At 48.0% G+C, this 21,660-nt stretch overlaps 1 protein-coding gene and 1 long non-coding RNA gene across 3 annotated transcripts in view; one reads left to right on the top strand and one right to left on the bottom strand.

Annotated features, from left to right (window-relative positions):
- Positions 1–546: 546 nt before the first annotated feature.
- Positions 547–21,660, top strand: part of LOC140699277 (glutamate receptor ionotropic, delta-1-like) — a 127,740-nt gene continuing 106,626 nt past the window's right edge. The window contains exons 1-2 of one of the 2 annotated variants that reach the window (XR_012077323.1): positions 547–828; positions 5,807–5,950. The gene's annotated coding sequence lies outside the window, so the exon portion shown is untranslated. The remainder of the gene's footprint in view (positions 829–5,806; positions 5,951–21,660) is intronic. The other variant, XR_012077325.1, reaches the window with a different exon arrangement.
- On the bottom strand, positions 13,252–15,762 carry LOC140699762 (uncharacterized). Its single transcript, XR_012077996.1, has 3 exons — positions 15,018–15,762; positions 14,605–14,719; positions 13,252–14,164 (listed from the first exon to the last, which is right to left on the bottom strand). It is a non-coding gene; the product is annotated as an uncharacterized lncRNA (long non-coding RNA).

Raw genomic sequence — 21,660 nt, 5'->3', positions numbered from 1 at the left:
AAAAAGGCAACACAAAAGAATAGTGTAAGTTTTCATATGCATAAAGTTTTTTTTTTTAAAGATAAAACTTAACGTATTTTGGTAGACCTTCGGGGCAGTGATTAATTTGGGGAAAAGGAATCAGTGACTTAGAAGAGGCATGAAGTGGATTTGGGGGTGTTGAAAGTGGTTTATTTCTTCATATGAGTGGTGCCTTTATAAGTATGTTCATTTTGTCAAAATTTATTGATCTATACGTATGCCTTTTCCTTTTACTCTAGTTCTATTTTGCTTCACTAAGATAATTTATTTTTTAAAAGTTTAGGAAGAAACTAAAAGGGTCTGAAAGACCTTGGTTACTGACCTTTAATGTAGACCCACTACTCTCTCAAGTCTGGGTGATCACGTATACACATGTGCCTCCATCCTGAGCGCGCAGCCCCGCCCCCGAGCCACGGGAGCCAATCCGCGCGCGTGCTTCCTGGCCCCCACCTCGGCGCCCTCCTCGGCCGCGCCCCTCCCTCCGCCCGTCCAACAGTCAGTTCGTCAGGCAGGCAGGCGGCAGTACGTCGAGCGGACGGCGGCTCTGAGGGTCTCCAGAGCGGCGCCCGCCCTGCTCCCTTCGGCAGCGGCGGCCGCGGTGGCGGGGTCCCTCCTGAGGCGCGGCGTGGGCAGAGCGGAGGCCGTGGAGCTTCGTGCCCAGCGTGGCGGAGGCGACCTGGCAGCCAACCTGGTTGCGGCGGCGGCGACAGCGGGCGCGGCCGCAAGGTGGTCCGCAGGCAGGTGTTCGCCGCGGGGCCGCGCTCCAGCAACCCGCTACGTCGGCGAGAGCTCCTACGGCGTGGTGTGGTGAGTGTCCGCGCCCCGCGTGCCGGTCGCGTCCTCCGGCGCAGCACCCGGCCCGTTCTCGGCGCATGCAGCTGAGGCTTCGGCCCCGAACCGCGGCCCCAACCCCGAGCCCGGCACAGACCCCAGCCGGGCTGCCCGCTGTCCGTGCGCCGGGGGCTCGGGCGCCGCCCGGCCGCTCGGCTGGGGTGTTGCTCGCGCCTTTCCCGGGCCGGCCTTCGCTCGGCGCGGGGAGTGGGGGAGTGGCGCTGCGCGGGGTGGGGTGTAGTGGCTCAGGAGGTGGGGTGGAGGCCGGGCCCGGGAACCCAGGGACCCTCGGGCGGGAATGGGGCTCCCACTCCTGGGTGCTGGCCTCACAGCCTTCCTTTGACATCCTTTTGTGAAGCCGCGAATTCCTTCAGATGCTCAGCTCAGCGGCCTTGGTCTGGAAAGCGGTTGGCAGTTGTCTGTGTGCACAGTCCTGAAATCATGATCTTGTTTGCCCCCGTCACCTGCGTGTTTCGCGTACGGCTTCGGTTCAGCACCTTCCGTGGTGCTAGTGGGAATTGCCCATCATGTCCTTGGGCCCTTAGAAGAAATTACTGCTTAAATGTGTACTGAAAAAATTTCTTAGTTTAATGACATGTCAGTTGAAAGGTTTTTTTTTTTAATCTGTTAAGAATTTTTCCTAGCCTGAAGGTGATTTAGATCGGGTAACTTTCTATCATGGTTGTCGATTTACATGATTTATGTCTCTAGTATGTGAAATATCAAGTCCTCTTAGTGTAATTTTTTTTCCCTTTCTTAAGTAAGATCCAAGTACAAATACTTAGAATCCTTGGTCCAGATGATAGCTTTTAATCTTCAGATTGATGATATTTAATATAAATTTAATCTATATTGTGCTTTATTAGTATTTAGTAAATGTTGGTTAACATTGCTGGGTTTATAAAGGATTTCTTGATTGAAATATTAATATTTGAATAACCAATATATTTACTCATTTGTTTAAAATTTTTTGAATTGAGATATAGTCAGTTACAGTGAGTCATTTTCTAGTATACATCATGTTTCAGTCATACACATATGTATACATACACATATTTTCATTTCATATTCTTTTTCATTAAAGGTTATTATTAAGATATTGAATATAGTTCCCTGTACTATAGAGAAGAAATTTGATTTTTATCTGTTTTTATTTTTTAATTTTATCTTGGTTTCTTGATTGAAATATTAATAATATTTGACTCACTGGTATTTTTAAAAGCTTAATGTTTCCAGAAGGACTTAAAAGATTTTAAGGAAGAAAAGCATTTTTTATTTTCTGAATCTGTTCTTTAGAAGTTTTGCCTTTTCTGTGCAAAGTCCTTTCCTAATCATTCTGTAGAGGATATAAAGTGTGGAGTTTGAATTGAGCCTTACTGAATGTGTGTGGTTTTGCTAGGAAGACAATAGGTGCAAGTGACAATCTAAGCTTTGGAATCCAATCCTGGAAAAGGACTTAGGTGGCAAATTGTGGAGGACTCTGTAGGCAGAAGGGAGTTTGATTTTATATTTGTGCAATGGAGAAGCATCAGAATTATTGAGAAGAGGCAGGCACATGATCAGTTTTGAAATTTTGGGAGAATCTAGGTCAACACGGGTGGAAATGACAGGAGAAAACTGAATCAGGCTATGTGACCTTCTAGAGGTGAAGTGATGTAGTGACATGGAAGATGGAGATGTTAGAGTCAGTAACGGGCTCTTTTCAGCTGAGTGGTGGACTTTTCATCATGGCAGGTATGAGATGAAGCAAAGAATGATGAGGTCTTACAGAGTAAGAGGCTGAAGAGGTGAGATTTGGATTTGGGAGAGATTCTGAGACAGAACCTGGTGATGTAGCATGGGGAAGGTTGTTAATTCCAAGGCTTCTAGCTTGAGGGCATGTTGGTGCCATTAGAGGAGGAGTACTGTAGGCAGAGGAGGTTTGTTAAGGAGAAATAGTGAGTTCTGGTTTGGACTTGTTAAGTTTATGATGCTGGTAGGCCCTTTAGGCTATATCCAGAAGGCATCCTGAAAATAAGAGAGACCTAGAATCTGTAGATGAAAATTTGTGTAATTGGTAGTCTGGTGTGGATGAACACAGATTTTTATTTGAGTCATTGGTTAGGTGAAATTAAGTGCATATATTCTGTGTGTTTGTCTTTTTTGGTAAAGAATCCATAGCAATCAGTACATTTTCAGAGTGTTTTACCAGAGAGGTTAAGAACCAGTGAGACAGAAAGAGTGAAGAAGGAACCTTGGCAAGCAAGCAGTTTTAAGAGGTGGGCAAAGGAAGAGGAAGCTGAGGACAGGTGAGATATTTAAGATTTGGGAAAAAAAAGAAAAAATGGTATGAAAGAGAGAAGCTGAAGCTATATGTTTCATCATCGAATTAAGGTAAATATCTATGTTGGATAAACTCAGCTTGAAACATTTTCTGAATGTGACTAAGAGATTGTGAGGTCATCTCCATAGAGATCCTAATTGAAGTCTTGAGAAGGGGCACGTTGAGAAAAACTGTGTGAGCTGAGCCAAAGGAATATCTGACTTTAGGTGTTCTTAGTGGGCAAGCTACAGAAGAGGAGGAGGAGGTGTGGTCAGAGACCAGAGAACTGGAAGCCCACGTGGTCAGAGTCGCTGGGGGACATAGTGGTCACTGGGGATCGGTACTGAGGACTGTACAGAGCACAGCGCAGTGGGAAGACAAGCTGTTGAATTTGTTGACTTTCAGCTCTCCTCAAAGAAACATGATTTTAACCAAAATTTCATTGTGCTCACATTCCTAATGGTACAGTATCTGGTCCTGTTAAGGTTTCTGTGATTACAGTAGGCTAGTGAGAACTACCATTTAGTCAACGCTTTCTGTTACATTTTTTTAAACATATATTAATTAGTCCTCTTAACCACACTGCAGAGGTGGTTCCTTTCAGTAAGTGGAAGTTTGGACACAGCGAGGTTACTTAATTTGTCCACGGATACCCAACTAGAAAGTGGTAGAGCATCTCTGTCTGGTTCCTAAGTGATACTCAACCAAAGATCAGAGTTGAGAAAATAGATGCTTTCAATACTAGAAAAATATCTATTATCTGCTTTCTGTGTGATTTGCTTTTTAGCCTTTTACAAAAACCTTTCATTCAGGGTCATTTACTTAGAATTCATTGAGTGCCAGTTCTCTGCGAGGGGTCAAGGGGCACCTGCCCTTCAGTAGCTCCTACTCCAGACAGTGGAGTGCAGTTGAGCAGGAGCACAGCAGGCCCGTGGGGAGTGCTGTGGGGGCAGAAGGCCAGAGTGGCATGGGGCTGTCTGTGCCTGGCTTTGCAAACCTTCACGCTGGTTGTGGATGTATGATTGAGACATTGCCTTGAGAAGTGCGTTCCAGGTCGAGGAGAATGCACATGCCATGGCACATCTGGTCAGGAAAACCAGGAGTTGTCTGGGAAGGGAGGGTGTGGGTGGCTGCCTTGGGGAGAAAGCTGGAGTGGAGGCAGCCTAGATAGGAGGGACTGAGTTCTGAAGGACTTTGTTTTCTAAGGAGCTGGGACTTGAGTTAGTAGGTGAAAGTCACTGAAGGATGCCGTTTTTCTGCTGGTTCCTCATCAAATTTTGTGCTTCCTTCATTGTCTCTCTCTGTACCCACTGTACTTGTTTCTTCTTTCTGCTTATTTAGGGGTACTCAGTGGATGTGATTTTTACCCTGTCTCCAGGGGCATTTTGAAATGTATGTGGGTTTTGTTTTGCTTTTTGTTATTACATTGATTGGAAGTGTTATTGGCCTTTGGTGTGTATGTGGGGGAGGCAGATGTGCCAAATGACTTGCATGCATGCACACACGGCACAGTCAGTCCCGGCACCGGAGGAGCATCCTGTTAAGATGCCAGTGGTGTTTCCCTCCAGCCGATCCCCCAGAAGGGCTGGGCCCTAGGCAGGTCCTGCCTCCCTCTGAGATACATCTCCTGCGTGAACTTGTCCTTATTACTTTCAGCTGTAGCACTCTCCCATCCTTCCCTGGGACTTTGCTGGGTATTGGTACCACCTGTTTGAAAGGCAGGACCAGCAGTGCTATAAATCATCTGCAGAGGCTCCAGACCAGATTCCTAGTTGTGTTGGTTTAGCTGTTAATTTACTTTTAATAAAGAAGTCTCTTGTATGGTTTTTGGAGCTCAAAGATGAGAGGAGATCATCTTACCTGAGCAACAGAAAATCCAGAGTTTCTGAATATTTGTGACTGCAAGTAAAATGGAAACAAAATTCATTATGATATTAGTAACATCTCTAATAATGTGCTCCTGGTGGTTGGCTATAATTGATATGCCATTCTGATGAATTTAATTTATATGTTCTCAATTCTCAAGCATTAATAAAAATATTTTTATGAAAAGCATCCAAGTTGAGTTCTCCAGGAACTATGTATAGTTTATTCCTCACCTTGCTTGCAGTAATATATCTACTTAGTAGAAAACAACTGATTCCCCAACAGACATCTCGGAGCTACCCCACCACTCATCCAGCCTGCTCTGCCCACCCCCCTGTCTGACCCTGAGATGCTCTTTCTTCCTTTTTGTTTCTCTTTTCTCTTTCACTTCTTGGGGCTCCCATACATTGGAAAGCCAACAGGTTAGATGTTCTCCAAGGTCCCTCTCAGATGCTCAGTCTTATGGCACGCTCTGGGCTCTGAACCCATCCGTGGCTGGTAGGAGCTGGGGGTGGGGTGTAGGGGTGAGGTCTGCGTGGACTTCACCGTGACCAGCTGACTAACATTAGTTGCAAGCTTGTCTTAGGTGCTGTGGTTTCAAAGTCATTTTCATCCTCACCTTTGAGGTATTATTTTTTTCACTTTACAGATAAGGGAACCAGGTCTCAGGTAACTTGTCCAGGGTTCATAGCCAGTAAATGTAGAGCAGAACTGAGATTTGTCTAGACCTCAAAACCTGTCATTATTCTTTCTTCCTAAACTCCTATAGACTTTCCTCTGTTACAGTGAATCATCTGGAAACGTGCTTCCTCCAGCCTGGGTTCCTGAATGTGTTGGCACCAAAGTATAAAATGATGATTGTCATGGCCAACTTGGGCCTGTTGTGGAGATGGAAGAGGAAGAAACCAGAAACTTGGAAGGGTGAGGAAGGTAGGGTTAAAGCAGCTTCATTTTTATCAGAAGTGTGTTTATCAGTGTTGATCCTTCTCAGTCCTCCTACGTACCTCCTGATTCTTGATTTTCATTCACTTAGTAATGTTACTGAGCATGTACCTGACCTGTGTGCTAAGCAGTAGGATCGAAGTGCTTTTTATGCTTTGGTATTTACAGTCTAACAGGAAAGTAATCACATTTCCTAACTATGATGAGGTGCAGAGTGCTACCTTTTATACCCATAAAAAGTGGAGCCAAGGTTTGAGGAGTAGTCCAGGGGGGTTTCCTGCAGGAAGTGCTGTTAAGCTGGGACCTGGAGAATGGCTTGGAGCTAGCTGAGTGAAAGATAGGGAAGGATGCTAAAGCATTTCAGGCACTACTTGTAGCAGATGGGTTGTAGAAATTGGGGAGTTTGTGATTAAGATCCAGGGGGTATTTCTCATGGTGTTGCACAGACAGGAAGAGCAGTTAAAGCTTCAGGTATGGATATAACCAGGAACAAAAACTAGACCAAGGCAGCTACTCCCCTCCCTCTTTACATTTACAAAATCTTCTTGCACCCTGCATCTCTGCACAGCTGTTGTTTTTATTTCTTCTCTTTTCACTTTTATCACATCTGCACTTGGCAGAAAAGAGCTGACCCTAGCTTCCCAGAGGTGTGTGCCTTCAGAGCACTCTGACTCCTGGGGGAGGGAATCTGATCCAGCTTCGGCTAGTGTCCACCACTGGTCTGGGCACCTGAGGCCTAGGTGGAGTCATTTGATAAGGCTGAACCTCTCTAAGGTGGCAGAGTGAGGTGGGGGTGGTACTGTGATGTCTCCTGCTGACCTCTGACACTTACCAGGTCAGTTCTTGGTGCTGCTTCCCCTGCTGATCTTGTGCTGGGCCTAGGCCTGCTGTTGGGGGCTGGGGGAGGAGAAGCGAGGAGGGCAAAGTCGTTTAGTCAGGAGAGGGGCTTTGGGTTGCTTTTAAGGTGCTTCTGCTTTCCTGTCTCCAGCAATATAGGGGTGGCAGCCAAACTGGGTGGCATTATTTGCAATGTATTTAATAGTTGACCCATTTATGACATGTGAGTTATGCATTCTAACAATAAACACCCAAGAACCCACCACCCACTGACTGACTTCAGACCAGATTATCTGAGGCCCATATTCTGATCTCTGGCTGGAAGTCTGTAAAGTAGAGCGGGTAAGAGTGTGGGCTCTGGACACCTGTATGGGACCTGAGCTTGTTTTTCTCTCCTGTAGAGAGAGGGTAGCGATACCCACCTCATGGTTGGGAGGATTGGATGAAACACACAGATGAGCACTGAGCCCTTAGCCTCGGGTTAGTGCCCTAGTTGTTACTCCCTGGAAGTGAATGGACCTGGTGAGACCACTGTCCTCCCTCCCCTCAGTCTCTTGGACATTGTCCTAGAGTGCGAAGCAGTCTTTGGAAGTGAGACACTTAAACTTGGGTCACATAGTTGTGTGGTCTAGGGCAACATCCTCTCCTGGCAAGATTTATCAATTAGAGCATCTTGTCTGCCTGGCCCTGGCCCATGTTCCTGCCTGCCTGAGGAATGCTACAGGTGGTGTAGAGATGGACTGATAAGGTAATAGATTAATAAATTGTCACTTGGTGAAAACACTGATATGAGATGGTTCTGGACAGAGCCACTAATCGCACCTGGGCTTCCCAGTTACTAATTAATTCAGCAAGCGGTGTCAGTATACACTAGGACAGATACTAGTTACTCAGCTACTTCAGTGAATAAAACACCTAGTCCCCAGGCAGCTCATGGACGGTGGATGCCTGGCTTGGAGAGAGCCCATTCCATAGGTTGTTTGCTTTTGTTTCTGGTTTCCTTTGCTGTGCAAAAGCTTGTAAGTTTAGTTAGGTCCCGTTTGTTTATTTCTGCTTTTATTTCTATTTCTGGGAGAACCTTGCTGAGATATATGTGAGATAATGTTTTGCCTATGCTTTCTTCTAGGAGGTTTATTGTATCTTGTCTTATGTTTAAGTATTTAATACATTTTGAGTTAATTATTATATATATGATGTGAGGGAGTTTCCTAGCTTCATTGATTTACATGCTGCTGTCCAGTGTTCCCAACGTTATTCTCGGAAGACACTGTCTTGATTCCATTGATATTCTTGCCTCCTTTGTCAAAGATTAATTGACCAAAAGTTTGTGGGTTCACTTCTGGGCTCTGTTCTGCTCCATTGATAGATATGTCTGTTTTTGTACCAACACCATGCTGTTTAGATGATTGTAACTCTGTGGTATTGTCTGAAGTTTGGGAGGGTTATTCCTCCAGGCCTCTTTCTTTTTCTTCAGTAATGATTTAGCAATTCTGGGTCTTTTGTGATTCCATATAAATTTTCATATGATTTGTTCTAGTTCTGTGAAATATGTCCTGGGTAATTTGATAGGGATTACATTAAATCTGTAGATTGCCTTGGACAGTATGACCATTTTAACAATATTGATTCTTCTAATCCAGGAGCATGGGATATCTTTCCATTTTTTTGTCTTCTTTAATTTCCTTAATCAATGTTTTGTAGTTCTCCATGTAGAAGTCTTTCACCTCCTTGGTTAGATTTATTCCTAGGTATTTTATTACTTTGGGTTCTACTTTAAAAGGAACTGTTTCTTTCTTTTCCTGTTGATTCATCTTTAGTGTAAAGAAGTGCAACTGATTTTTGTACATTAATTTTGTATCCTGCTACCTTGACGAATTCTTTGATTTAGTTCTAGTATTCAGGCTGATTGGAACCCAAACCATCCAGTAACAGCTTTTAAAGAATACAAATATTTTGAGTCTTGGGACTAGAAGTGTAGGCCCTTCTGGCCCCCAGAGCCAGGAAATCTGGAGAACAATCACAAACAATAGGGCTTCAAGTAAGTGTACAAGCTCCTTTCTGGAAAATGTCAGTGAGTTGTAGCAAGGCAGGCTGAGAGTGCAAAGATACCACTCCCACCCTGCCTTCCCTGAGTGCACCTCAGTAGCCTCCTGATGTGTGCCAAACCTGAAGCCTGCCTCCAAGTCCAAAGCTCTGACTAGCAAGTAGGCCTTTTTTCACATGAAGACTCAGGGTGTGTCTCAGTGTAATATGCAGTGCCCTGAAAGTGGTAGCCTGCCCAGAAGTGTCTCTCCAACTGTTACAGCCCAGGGGACCCAGACATGCAATGGGTCCAGGCCTCCAGAGCCAGGTGATCAAGGAGCATCCCCTGAGTGGAAGCCACAAAAACTGGGTCACCAGTGTGCAGACATTCCCTGCTTGGAGATACTGGTACTCTGGAGCCCATCAGAGGGAGAGTGTGAAGATGGCTGGAGGGAGGCAGTGGGAGAGTGCAAAGATGACACCTTCTGAATAAAGGGGGGGCAGAAGAGGAGAAAAAAAAGAAGAAAGAAAAATAGCAAGACAGAGTAAAAGCAGGGAGGATGGCACCTACTGGCTGGAGCATAAAGTTGGCCCCCAAAGGGAAGGTAAAAATAAAAAAAAGATGGTACCTGCTGGTTTTATTAAGGCAGAGGGAGAACAGGAAGGTGGCACCCACCACCAGCCTCAGTCCCTGGGGAGTATCCCAGCAGCCCCTGCCCCAGGCCAGTGCTTCAAAATTAGGAAATGAGTCTCTTTCACATAAAGTCTGGGTGCTGTTCAATGGGCTGCTTCTGCACTTAGCCCTGAGACCAAGAGCAGAAGCCCTTTAAGGGTGGTTCCTGAATTCACCACAGCCCAGTGGGTCTCACAGGCATGTGACCTGAGTGTCTTCCAAGTCAGGTGTTTTGGGGGTTTCTCTCTCATTTGTTAGTCTTCAAAGTTTGAGTCCCCATGCTGGGGTACAAACCATTCACACCTCAGGGAGAAATTCCCCATTTTGAGTTCCCTCCTGAGTGTGTCTGTCCACACCAGGGGTGGGGTTTCTGGTGAAATTGTGTCTCAGCCTTTCCCACCTGCTTTGATGTGGTTTTCCTCAGGTTTGCCTGATGTCAAGGGGTTGCTCCACCATTTCTTAGGCTTTTCCAGAGGAAACTGTTCTACGTGTAGCTGTAGATTTGGTGTCTTTGTGAGAGGAGGTGAGTTCAGGATTATTCCATGGCACCACCTTGAACTGAAACCTATTGTGTATGTTTTAAATTTTGGTTTTCCATTGCTCAGTTCATTGCTAGTATTTGGAAGTATGATTAATTCTGTGTATTCATGTTTATGCATGGATCTTGTGTTCTGGGATTTTGCTAAAACCATTTATTATAATTTATTATGAGTTTTCTTATAGATTCCTCGGAGTTTTCTCCATAGACAATGATGTCATCTGTAAATAATGGCAACTATATTTCTTCTTTTCTGGTCGGTATGCCTTTATTTCCTTTTCTTGCTGTACTACACTAACTGAAACCTGTGGTACTAAGTTGCAAACTGATAGAAGAGAGCAAACATTCTAATGTTGTTTTTGAAGTCAGGGGAAAAACATTCATTCTTTCACCATTATGATGTTAGATGTGGGTGTTTTGTAGATGTTCTTTATTACATTGAGGTAGTACCTTTCTATTCCTAGATTTCTGAGCATTTTTAATACAAGTGGGTGTTGAATTTGTTTAATGCTTTTTCTGTATAAATTGATGTGACTGCATGGGTTCTCTTCTTTAGACTCTTTGTAGTGTAGATTCCACTGTTGAGTTTTGACTATTGAACCAGGCTTGTATTCCTGGAATAAATTCCACTTGGTGATAGTCTATTCATGTGGATGCTTATGGTAGGTATTCTTGTGGATTTCTTGCAGGAGGCTAAATAACGGTTCCCCGATGAGGTCAATGTCTAATCACTTCTGTGACAATGTGTGAATGTTACTTTTTATGGCAAAGGGAGTTTGCAGAAGTAACTAAGTTAAAAATCTTGAAATGAGGTTATCATAAGTTTTCTGGGTGTACTTAATATAAAAGGAGGGACACAGGAACTGAGTCAGAGAGACCATGAGATGAAAGAGGCAGAGACTAAAGTGATTCACTTTGAAGATGGAAGAAGGGACCAGCCGCAAGGCAGGCAGGCATCCTCTGGAAGCCAGAAAGGGAAAGGGAGCAGATTCTTCTGTAAGTTCTCAAAAGGAATCAGCCCTGCTGACACCTTGACTGATATCAGACTACTGAGCTGCAAAACATTACTATAATAAATTTGAGATATTTTAAGCTACTAAATAGTAATTTGTAATTTAATGATACAATTTGTAATTTGCAATACTTTATAATATTTTGTCTTGACATCCAGAGAGAAAGAACACACGTATATTTTGTTACGAATTTGTGTGTGTGTGTGTCCATATTCCTGGGGGTAGTTGTCAGAAATTTTCTTTTTTGAGCTGTCATTGTCAGGTTTTGGTATTATGTTATGCTGGCCTCAAAAATATGCTGGGACAGATTTTGTGGAATTCGTGTTACTCTTTTGAAACATTTGGTGGAAATCTCCAGTGAATACATGGATCAGGAGATTTCTGTTTTGGAAGGACTCTACCTATGAGTTGAGTTACTTTAAGAGTTTTACTACATATTAGGTCATCTATTTCATCAGGGTTAAGTTTTGGTATTTTGTGATTTTCAAGGAATTTACCCATTTCATGTCTTTTTTCCGTGTATGTGTGTGTATTGTGTGTGTGTGTATTTTTTGAGGTGTAGTCAGTTTACAATTTTGTTCATGTAATGCTTTAGTCATACATGAACATACATATATTTGTTTTTGTATTCTATTTCATTAAAGGTTACTGCAAGATGTTGAATATAGTTCCCTGTGCTATACAGTATAAACCATTTGTTTATCTATTTTATATATTGTAGTTAGTATCTGCAAATCTCAAACTCCAAATTTATTCCTTCCCTCTCCCTTCCCCTCTGATAACCATGTTTGTTTTCTCTGTGAGTGTGTTCCTGTTTTATAAATAAGTCCATATGTGTCTTTTCCTTTAGATTCCACATTTAAGTGATATCATATGGTATTTTTCTTTTGCTTTCTGGCTAACTTCACTTAGAATGACCATCTCCAAGTCTATCCATGTTGTTGTAAATGGCATTATTTTATTCTTGTTTATGGCTGAGTAGTATTCCATTGTATAAAACTACTACAGCTTACTTATCCAGTCATCTGTTGATGGACATTTAGGTTGTTTCCATGCCTTGGCTATTGTAAATAGTGTGAACATTGGGATGCATGTATCTTTTCCAATTGGAGTTTTCTCTGGGTATATGCACAAGAATGAGATTGCTGGACCATAGAGTAAGTCTATTTTTAGTTGTTTGAGGAATCTCCATACTGTTTTCCATAATGGCTGCACCGAACTACATTCCCACCAACAGTGTAGGAGGGTTTCCTTACAGGAGGAACTATTTCGTATGCAAATACAAATCTGTGTCAACACACATCCAGCTGTGAGTGGGAAAGGAAGGAATAGTAACTGTGGGTAACTGTGCAAACTCGTTAGCCCCAAAGGCCACAGCAGGATGGGTCGTCCTCCCTCAGTTGTCAAGATGCTCCCACACAGAAATCCCACAAGTTCCACAGTGATGCTGTCATTCCCCTTTTACACACCTTTAACAGGCACTCCATGAGGTTCCTCCCAGCCCATTTCCCTTGTGTCCTTGGGATTAAGAGGGAGCTGCCTCCACCACTCCCCACATTGCAATAATCCCAGGAGACTAGAAGAGGCTCCCTCTACAATGGTTCAGGAAGGCAGGAAGCCCTGTCTCTCAGGCCAAGTCTTCCTCTCTGGTCAGGACACCAAGACAGGAAACCCTGGCCTGTCATCTGTCCACCTCAGGGAAGCAGAGAAACCTCCCCAAAGACAAGGGCTGTTTCCAGGCTCCATTCTAGAGAACTGGTTAGTGTCCAGAGCTGAAAGGCACAAAAACAGCTCTCCATCCCTAGTTTGCTCAGGGATGCAGATGATGAGGGAATGCCCCACAGGCCTGTGGCCAATCAGGCTCAAGGGAAAAGGACAGTGCAGGGGTCCCTGAGGAAAGTGAGAGCTGCAGGCTGCCAGGAGCAGTCTGAGGACCCCGTGTCAATGTGGAGGAAGATCTAGTCAGCCGCCTGTGGATCCATAGCTCCAGGGAACAACTCATCCTCTTTCTCAGGACCCCTCTCTGTAGAGCAGCACAGACAGGAATAAGACTACAGTGGTCAGATCATTTCCAAACAAAACTACCATTATTCACATTTTACATACAACCCCCCAAGGTGCTGCTCTCGCCCACAGCCACCCAGACCCACCTCGCCTGCCCTGTAACTCCCCGCCACCCCACCCCACCCTGGCCCTGATGGTCTCCCCTCCTTCACTGCCCTTCCTCCCTGCCCCCCACATCAGCTGGGGTCAGCACTGAATGAGGAGGAGCCCCTAAGGTCCCTGGGGTCCCCTTAGGGGGCTGGCACTGGAGGGGTGGCACGCTGTTCCCTGCTGGCTGCAGTGCCTGTTTCTCCTCCTCCTACCCCCTGTGACAAACAGGTCACACCTTCTCATTTTTTGCCTGTAAGGGGTGAACCAACCCCAGAGTCAAGGCTGGCCTCCCAGAGATCCTGAGGTCAGGCTTGGGCAGGGACAGCTTCCCAGCAGGCACTGGGCCTCCACTAGAGCCCGCGTCCTAGACTTGGCAGCTGGTGGAGGAGCTGGGCTGAGGCCATTTCTTTGAGGGGAGGGGTTCTGGGAGCCCCCGAATCTCCAGGGCAGACAAATCTCAAGGGCCCTGGGGCAGAGCTCTGGGACATCCCTCAGGGCCGCGGGCTGTACTGAGAGGCCAAGAGAAAGGCCAGGCTGGGGAGCTCTTCCTTGTCCTCACTGCACTCATCCCCTGGCCCTGGGGCCTCTTTAATAGGAGACCTCTCTCTGAGAACTGAGGCATCCCTGGGTCCCAGGCTCCGTGCAGTGCTCTTTTGACCCTGGGGAGGAGAGAGGGTCTGTCCAGCCTGGAATGGAGGGAAACCCTGACGTCCTGGAGAGAGAATAAAGCGTTTGGTCCTGAACAGGCCACTGTCTGTTTGGTAGCACCTTAGAAGTTCCTTGAAATCAGTGTCTGGTGGGCTGTCTTCATCACTGACCCCTAGCTGGGGGCCTTGGTCATGCGTCTGGGCATCTTGGCCAATGTCGGACTCACGAGGACCTCAGTCCAAATGGAGAGCACTGTGACTGGTGGGTGCCCGCACACCCAACTCCTCCTTCAGGGTCAGGAGTCATTTCTGCACCAGCTGGTAGGAGGGAGGTGGACAGTGACTGTACTGCATACACAGGTGAGGGAGGGCTGGGCGGTGGCATGATGGCATTGGGGAGCAGGAGTGGGGATGTCTCCAGCACTCCAGTCAAAGTACAGGCAGTGGAGAACTCCTGCTGTCCTCCTGGGCCTTACTCCAGCTGTGTGTCCTTCCTTTCCCTCTGGGCCCCCGTCTTCTCCTTCCTATGGTCCTGCATTGCACCCAGTCCCTAGCAGAGCCTCCACAGTGCCAGGCCTTCCAGGCAGGGGAGGGATGAACAGAGCCATGTGGGCCTCCTGTTCTGTGGTCCCATTCCTTCCCCAGTTGACCTGGGTCCTTGCCTCCCTTGGTTACCTGGGTGTCCCTTGCCTTCCTTCTTCTACCTGGGGTCCATCCCTCCCTTGTCTCCCTGATTGTTCCTCCCTCCTCTGGCTCACCTCTTCACAGGTGAGTCCTTCTTCCTGTTCCAAATCCTCAGCTAGGACCAAGAGATCCAGCTGTGGTTGCTGGGAAAGCAAGTCTGCCAGGAATTGAGGGTACAACTGCCTCCACCTAAGATAGAAGGAAGAGGCTGTGACTTGGCCTGGAGTAACTTGTGAGCCATAAATACCTGGAGGGAAAGTGAAAAAACAGAGCCCCATCCCATTGTCCTCCACAAGGTGGCACGCTTTAAATCACTGAGGCAGTCGGACGGACGGACACACACACACACACACACACACACACACACACAGAGCTCAGGGACAAGGTTCAGAGCTTAAATCCCAAAGGCCTGGGCAGAACCCCAATCCTGGTGCTGAGAGTGCCAGTCCCTGGAATCTGCAGCCCCCAGGCTCCAAGCCCAGCCCACCTTGGTGACAAAGTCTTCCTGGGAGCACAGCTTGTCAGTGTAGCTCAGGAGATCTGGGTCCGTGTAGGTCGTGTTCTCTTCCTGCTTCAGTTCATTTCTGTCCTCTTGGAATTCTGCATCGAGCTCCCCAGTGGCTGAGGGGACGGGCCCCACCAGCTCCTCCATGGTGTCCACATACTCTCAGTCTCAGGGGAATCTCCTTAGGTGCCATGGTCTCCCAGGGACACTGGGATCTGTGTAGTTGTAGGGGGGTGGGCTGGGCCATGGGGCCGACCTTGCTGGGCACACACACTGGGGCAGAGTGGGAGGAGGAAGTAAAGGTGAGGGGCTCCTGCGTCCAGCTCCTGATCACGCAGTGCTTGTGTCAGTTCGGACTGTTTGGATGACATGGACGTGGGTGTGGTTGGAGTCAAGACTACCGGCATCTTCACCCACAATGATGGGGAATGAGGAGGGAGAGGTAAGGGGGAGCTTCTGAGAGAGTCACGTGTGAGGAAGTGAAGTGGGAACCTTGACGAAGTGAAGTCAGGAAGTGGGAAACTCCAATTTTCCAAGTGTCTCCCCATCCTGCACACTTCCCAGGCAGACTTTATGTGGGGTCTTTAGACAGGGAGGTGGAAGTGAAGTTACAAAACTGACCAAGTCAATACCCCAGAGTCACAAAGGGCAGCTGAGACCCCTCTTGGTGGCTGTTGAGGTTGAAAGACCAGTGAGCCCCTTGAGGGAAAAGGACTGACGTGGGGACAGTGGCCATCTCTAAGCCCCTGTTACCTTTGCATTCAGCTCCAGTGGGCTCATGGGTACCTGGCTGGGGGCCCACTTTAGGGGCTGGGGGGCGCCCGAGGTTCCAGCCTTGGTGGGGCTGGAGGAGGCAGTCCCTGCACCCCCTTCATCCACTGCACCTGCTGAAACTGCATCTCCTCCTTTGCCTCAAACTCCATGACCCTGAGGGATGAGGGAGGCACAGGCCATGTTGAGAAAAAGGCCTGGGCTCTGGAGCCCACCAAGGGAGAAGAGATGGAGGAATCAGAAGAGGTTGTGCTGGGGACAGTCATGGCCTGCTCCTGGGGCAGATACCAGATCTGGGGACACCCCTGCCTCCCCAGCACTGGACGGTGTTCAATAGCATAGACCCAGGTCGCTGAATTGAAACAGGCCTGCATGGAAGGCCCACAGAGGAGACCAGGAAGGTGTCACATGGACTGTCCTGGTAGCACTACCTGGATGTGATATCTTGGGTGACAGTGTGACTCCCAGGAGAATGGAAGCCCTGGAGGGCAGGGCTGTTGTCTGCTGGATACGTTAAATGATGGTTGTCCCTAGAAAAGCACCAGTCCCTAATGGACCTACCTATTAATCTGAGGAACGAGTGAGCACAACCAACCCCATCACACAGATCTGAGTGGGCCTGGGACCCCACTTCTCCCTCCCAGGGATCCCTGCTCTCACTCTCCTAGGACAGGGACAGCTAGTGGAATTACCTACCCCCTTTGAAATTGGAAAAGAGTTCCACCCAAGGCCAAAGTCCCAGTGACACAGGAGGCAGAGGCTTCCACATGGGCAGGAGAACAAAGACCAGTTAGTCCAAAAACAGCCCCTCCAGTTGACCTTTCCAGGGCCCTGGGCCCCAGAAAGCACTTTCCATGAAGGACCCACTCTGTTCCTAGGCCTCCTAGGGCCTGATCCTCTCTTGACCCCAGTGTGCAGAGAGGCAAACTAAGGCTCAGAGAGGTACAGTGACAATCCCACTTGTGACTGCTAGTAGACGGCTGAGTTAGCAATGTACCATGAGGGCAGAGTGCTCAACTTTGGAACAGATGGTCCAGCACCTGCTGGGCAGTGGTAAAAGTTCAATAATTGCCCAGAAATGTGTTCACATAGGAGGGGTGGCCGCCCAGGATGGCAGGCAGCAGGTTTGCCTCTAGGTTCTCCAGCCTTTGTTGCTGGAGGCTCCACACCCTATAGGTCTCATCTGTGCTCACTGATGATACATCTTCCCCCTGGGGAGGAAAGAGGACAGACATTAGTCAGAGGCAGCACAGGGGACCACCAGGGGTTTGGGAATGGAGCTCAGACTGAATCCTCAAGCCTCAAGCTCTTGTGCCTCAGGTGGAACAGGGGAGCCCTGAGCAGATTCAAGTTTCTCGCATCACCAGTACAGGGGGCGGTGGGCGATGATTAAATGCTTTAATATCTCAGATCACTGTGTCAGCACAGCAGTGACAGCACCTCCCTGCATGAATTGCATCATCCCTGTGACTGCTGTCAAAACATCCCTTTCTAGAGATGAGAACAGAGGCTGATCCTGGGGTGAGAGGGATCAAGATTGTCAGGCAAATGTGGATACGTGGGGATGGAGGAAAATGGGACATTATAGAAAAATACAGAAACACACTTGTTGGAACATGAACTGAAGTTTTGTCAAAGTCTCTTTCTGAGATTGATTCATATGTGGTCACTGACTTTGCATCTGTCCAGGGCAGGGCCTGGGCTGTGAGGGCAGGTGGGGGAGACGGGGAATCAGATTCCTTTACCAGCAGGTGTCTAAGAGGCAGCCCAGTGGAGGAGCGGGGCAGCTCTGGGACCCAGGGCTTCCTAGGATGGAGTCTCGTCACTCGCACTCACCCAGAGCCCGTCCTGGGCCCTGTTGGTGTCGTGGGGCACCTGCCCCTCATGCAGGGAGAAGGAGCAGGGGACTCCATGGACCAAGTCCTGACCCATGTGCTATGTGGAGTGCTGCAAACACAGTGCCCAGCAGCCATGCAGGAACCTCAGAGCCCTGTCTGATTGTCTTGACTGGTTCTCAGACCCATAATGCATCTCCTGTCCTGACACACACGAATCACTCTCTGTAGAGACCTCCATCAGGGACAAAAAGCTGACAACCTGAGGGCCTTGGATTCCCAGTGGCACAGATAAGAGACCCCTCAGGAGTCCTCTTTCCCCCTTGCCAGCTCTGTCCTCAGGTGTGTCCGTGACAGGATAAGGTTACCACGTGTTCAATAACCTGTTTCTGCCCAAAGGGGAAACCTCCCCTGACATCCCCCTTCCCTGAGATGGAGATGAGGGGAAGTGGGCCTGCCCAGGGAGGGCTCCCAGAGGGGACTGGGCCAGGTCTGGCCTGCTCCAGGGCACCCTGTGTTACCTTAGGTGACCTCCTCATAACAGATCAGAGACGTCGGAATTGATGGTTCTGCCAACGCCTACAGCCTCTCAGAAACCTCTCACTCTAGGGCTTCCTGGAGGAGAAGCCCCGGGAGGTCATGAAACAGAAAGAGAAAATGTTTCTCTGTGAAACGTCTCCAGCCAAGTGAGCTGGCTCTGGGGCCATCACTAGAATGTGGGTGCCTGGTAACCAGGTTCCATTTCTGTTGGGGTCTGTTGTCAAGGAAGTGACATCATTTCCTGGGGTCCACTTCCTGGAACCCCCTCCTCAGACAACACCTCCACACACAGCCCTCTGGGCTGCTGACTGCTCACCCCTTCTCCTCGCAAACCCACATCTTCCACAGTTACAGCAGCCCCACCCTCCCCACAGCTCCCGGGGAGGGTTTGTTTGCAACTGTGAGGAGATGACCTGTTTTCCAGACTCATGTCCTCATTCTTACCTGTTCTCCATCTTGGATTTATTCTGGTGTTTCTCCAGGATGGTCTCCCCTACTGCACAGTAGGGTTGATTCTGACTCATATTTCTCGGGATGTCCTCAGATGCATGAGAAATAAGACCTGAAAAGTGTGGGAGTGGTGACACTTGTAGGTGATGCCTCCAACCCCCTGTTTTTTGTCTTATTAGCACCCTCACATCTGTTCCTCTCCTGATCCCACCCCATAGTCCTTATTTAATGTCACTGTGCACGTGTGTCTATGTGTTTGTGTTTTTGTGTGTGTGATTTTGCACACCTGTAAGCCAGGGCTTACTCTCTGTGTGGCCTGCAGAAAACTGCCCTCACATGGGAGGGTTGGACAAGAGCTTCCTGAGGTCTGACAGTTTCTAATTTCCAAAGCATACCTGATGAAAGTGATCCAAGCTTTGGCCAGCAGGTCAGAGCACCATGACTCCAGACCATACAGGTAGCAGGGGCTGGAGCTAGGATCACAGACTCACACAGTCTGGTTCCACTGTCCACACTCAGAACCACAGTGTTGGGGGCAGGGAGACTGTCCCCTTCACAGGCACACAGCCTGGCAGGATCACCTTCTCTGGCTGGACACACAGTGGTGCAGGGACAGATGGGCAGTAGAAGGGTTGCTGTCACCAGAGATATTTGACAATCTCATTTGGTGCTGCCTCTGTGTTCCCGTCCTCACATGCCTCTCCCCAAGTTCTAGCCCCAGTATAAACAATCACCTTCCCCAGGAACAATAGGATTTTTTATCCACAAAAGTAGGAAGATCCTCAGCCTCGGTGGAAACTCCCTGGGAATCAGTTTCTTCCAATGATTTCATGAGGAAGGTGTATCAGATTTGATCTACTCTCATAAGTTGGCTCTAAGCTGCCTTTTGGAACTCTCTTCCCACCCCTCCCCGATCCTTGCAGCAGCTCCATCTCCCCACCTGCTCAAACAAGAACTTCAAGGGCTCTGTCTGCTCCCTCTTTCTTCCTCACCCCACATGCAGTCAGCTCCTCCCCTGTCCCTGGGTCCCAACTCCAAGTGCATTCATCACCTCTCTGTATATCTCTCCCCTTCCTGTCCAGGCCACCACTGACACTGTCCTGGATTCATGCTCTTTGCTTCCCTTTCTCACTCCCTCTGATCCAAAGGATGGAAGTTTAAAAGAGAAATCTGTTCCTGTCACTCTGCTAACACGAAGAAATGTCTCAGAGACACTTAGCGGAAAAGCCCCAATCCTAGCCAAGTCCTCAGAAGCGTCCCCAGAAGGTAGCATCTTCATCCTTTGGGTTTACACAGTGATAACATGCTGCGATACCCAGACAGAGTAAATCAATCAAAATTTAATTTCATTGCCACATAAAAGAAGAGGTTTACAGGCAAGAAAAACTGCTCATGGAGATGGGTGTGTCCATGAACAGGGTGATCTGATTCATTAGGGATTGTGTCTAGCTGGACGCCTGATTCTGGGGAAGGAGTTATCTGCCAGGTGAGCAAGTGCTCCAGGCAGACGCAGGTCCCCTAATCCCTGACTCTGGGAAAGTGGGGGTTCAGCTCGGAGAGGCTGCAGGCCAGGCTGTACCTGATGTAGGATGGGATGAGATGGGAAGGGCTGAGCCTCTCACATTCATTTCACAGAGCATCTGGGGTCTCCACTTTGTAGCTCTTACCTCAGTAGGAATGGTGACACTTGGGTATCCCATCACCGAAGTGGAGCAGATGTGAGTCTGGGATCCAGTGAGACCTGGGACCACACCTCACTTGTGGACACCTGAAGCCCCATCCCTCATGAGGGCACAGAGTCACAGAGGCACTGTCACAGAGTGTGGTGTGCAGAGTCAGGGTGGGTAAGTCTCCTGTGAGCTCCCTGGTGGCCAAGGAGACAAGGGCTTCACCCCTCAGTCTTGACTCTCTATTGTGGATCAGTGGCCCTCTGGCAAACCTATGATGCCCACTAAAGACATAATGGTTTACATGTCTCTGGCTACCTAGGGCCACCTTAGGCCCCTGCTCTGTAGAGACATGTCTGAAAAGTAGTGAGACTGGCCTCAGCATTCTCCCACCAGGACCCTTCTGGGAAATTCCATCCTGGCCCCTCCACCGACTCCTCCTTCACATCTTGCTCTCCTCCCCTCTGTGTTTCTATATGTGCTTCTACCTCCACACTTTATCTTTTGCTATTTTCTCAGTTTGGGATGTGCATTTTTTTCCTTGACTCAGCTCATGGGCTCATCTCAACCCGTGTGGAACCTACTGCAGGGACCTACAGGGCTTCTCATCATCAGATGGCAGAGGCAGAAAGACCTCTGGGCAGTGGTGGGAAGGACAAGGGGCCTCTGTGGTGCTCCATGTCCTGGGTATAGAGCCTTGGCAGTGATCAGGGTGTGAAGGCCTGAGTTTTGCACTTGAAAAAGATAGCCTGGGTATGGCTCCCTGCTACTTTTCCTCACTGCAATCATGCTACCTCTACCTAGCATAATATCAAGAAGAACTTCTAACTGGATTAGAATTATCACATGCCTACTTTACTAACATACTGCCGGTGTCCAAACAAGTGTGTTTGTGGAATCCCTGACCCTGTGGCTCTTGATCTCAAGTTTGAGTGCCTAGAGGGTGAATATACTGCCATGCTTCTGAGGTGGAGACAGTCCCCATAGGAACCAAACTGTTACATAATAAAAACCCATCCTTTATTTATTTCTCTTCTGTCTATAACTTTTCAGCCAGTGCACGATTGAACTTTCAGGGAATGAGGATGGAGACATGAAGAGTTTGTAGAGCCTGAATGGGGCATGTTTTACAATTCAAGGTCAAGATAGGTTTCTTGAGGAAGTGCTTTTGTGTGAGCACCACACCCAGCTGGACTGCTTAGCCTCCTGCATGCATGGTCAGTTTTCACTTTCTGCTCATTGGCCCCTCATTCTGGAAGTCACCTTGCCAGCCCATGTGGCTCCCTGCTGTTTCTCCAGACCAGCTTCTTCTCTCCCCGAGGCTACCCCTGACCAACAGAGTCAGTCCCATCAGCCACTGCA

Source organism: Vicugna pacos, chromosome 11, assembly GCF_048564905.1.
Source record: "Vicugna pacos chromosome 11, VicPac4, whole genome shotgun sequence".
Taxonomy (NCBI): Eukaryota; Metazoa; Chordata; class Mammalia; order Artiodactyla; family Camelidae; genus Vicugna; species Vicugna pacos.
This window is presented reverse-complemented; position numbering and strand designations above follow the sequence as displayed.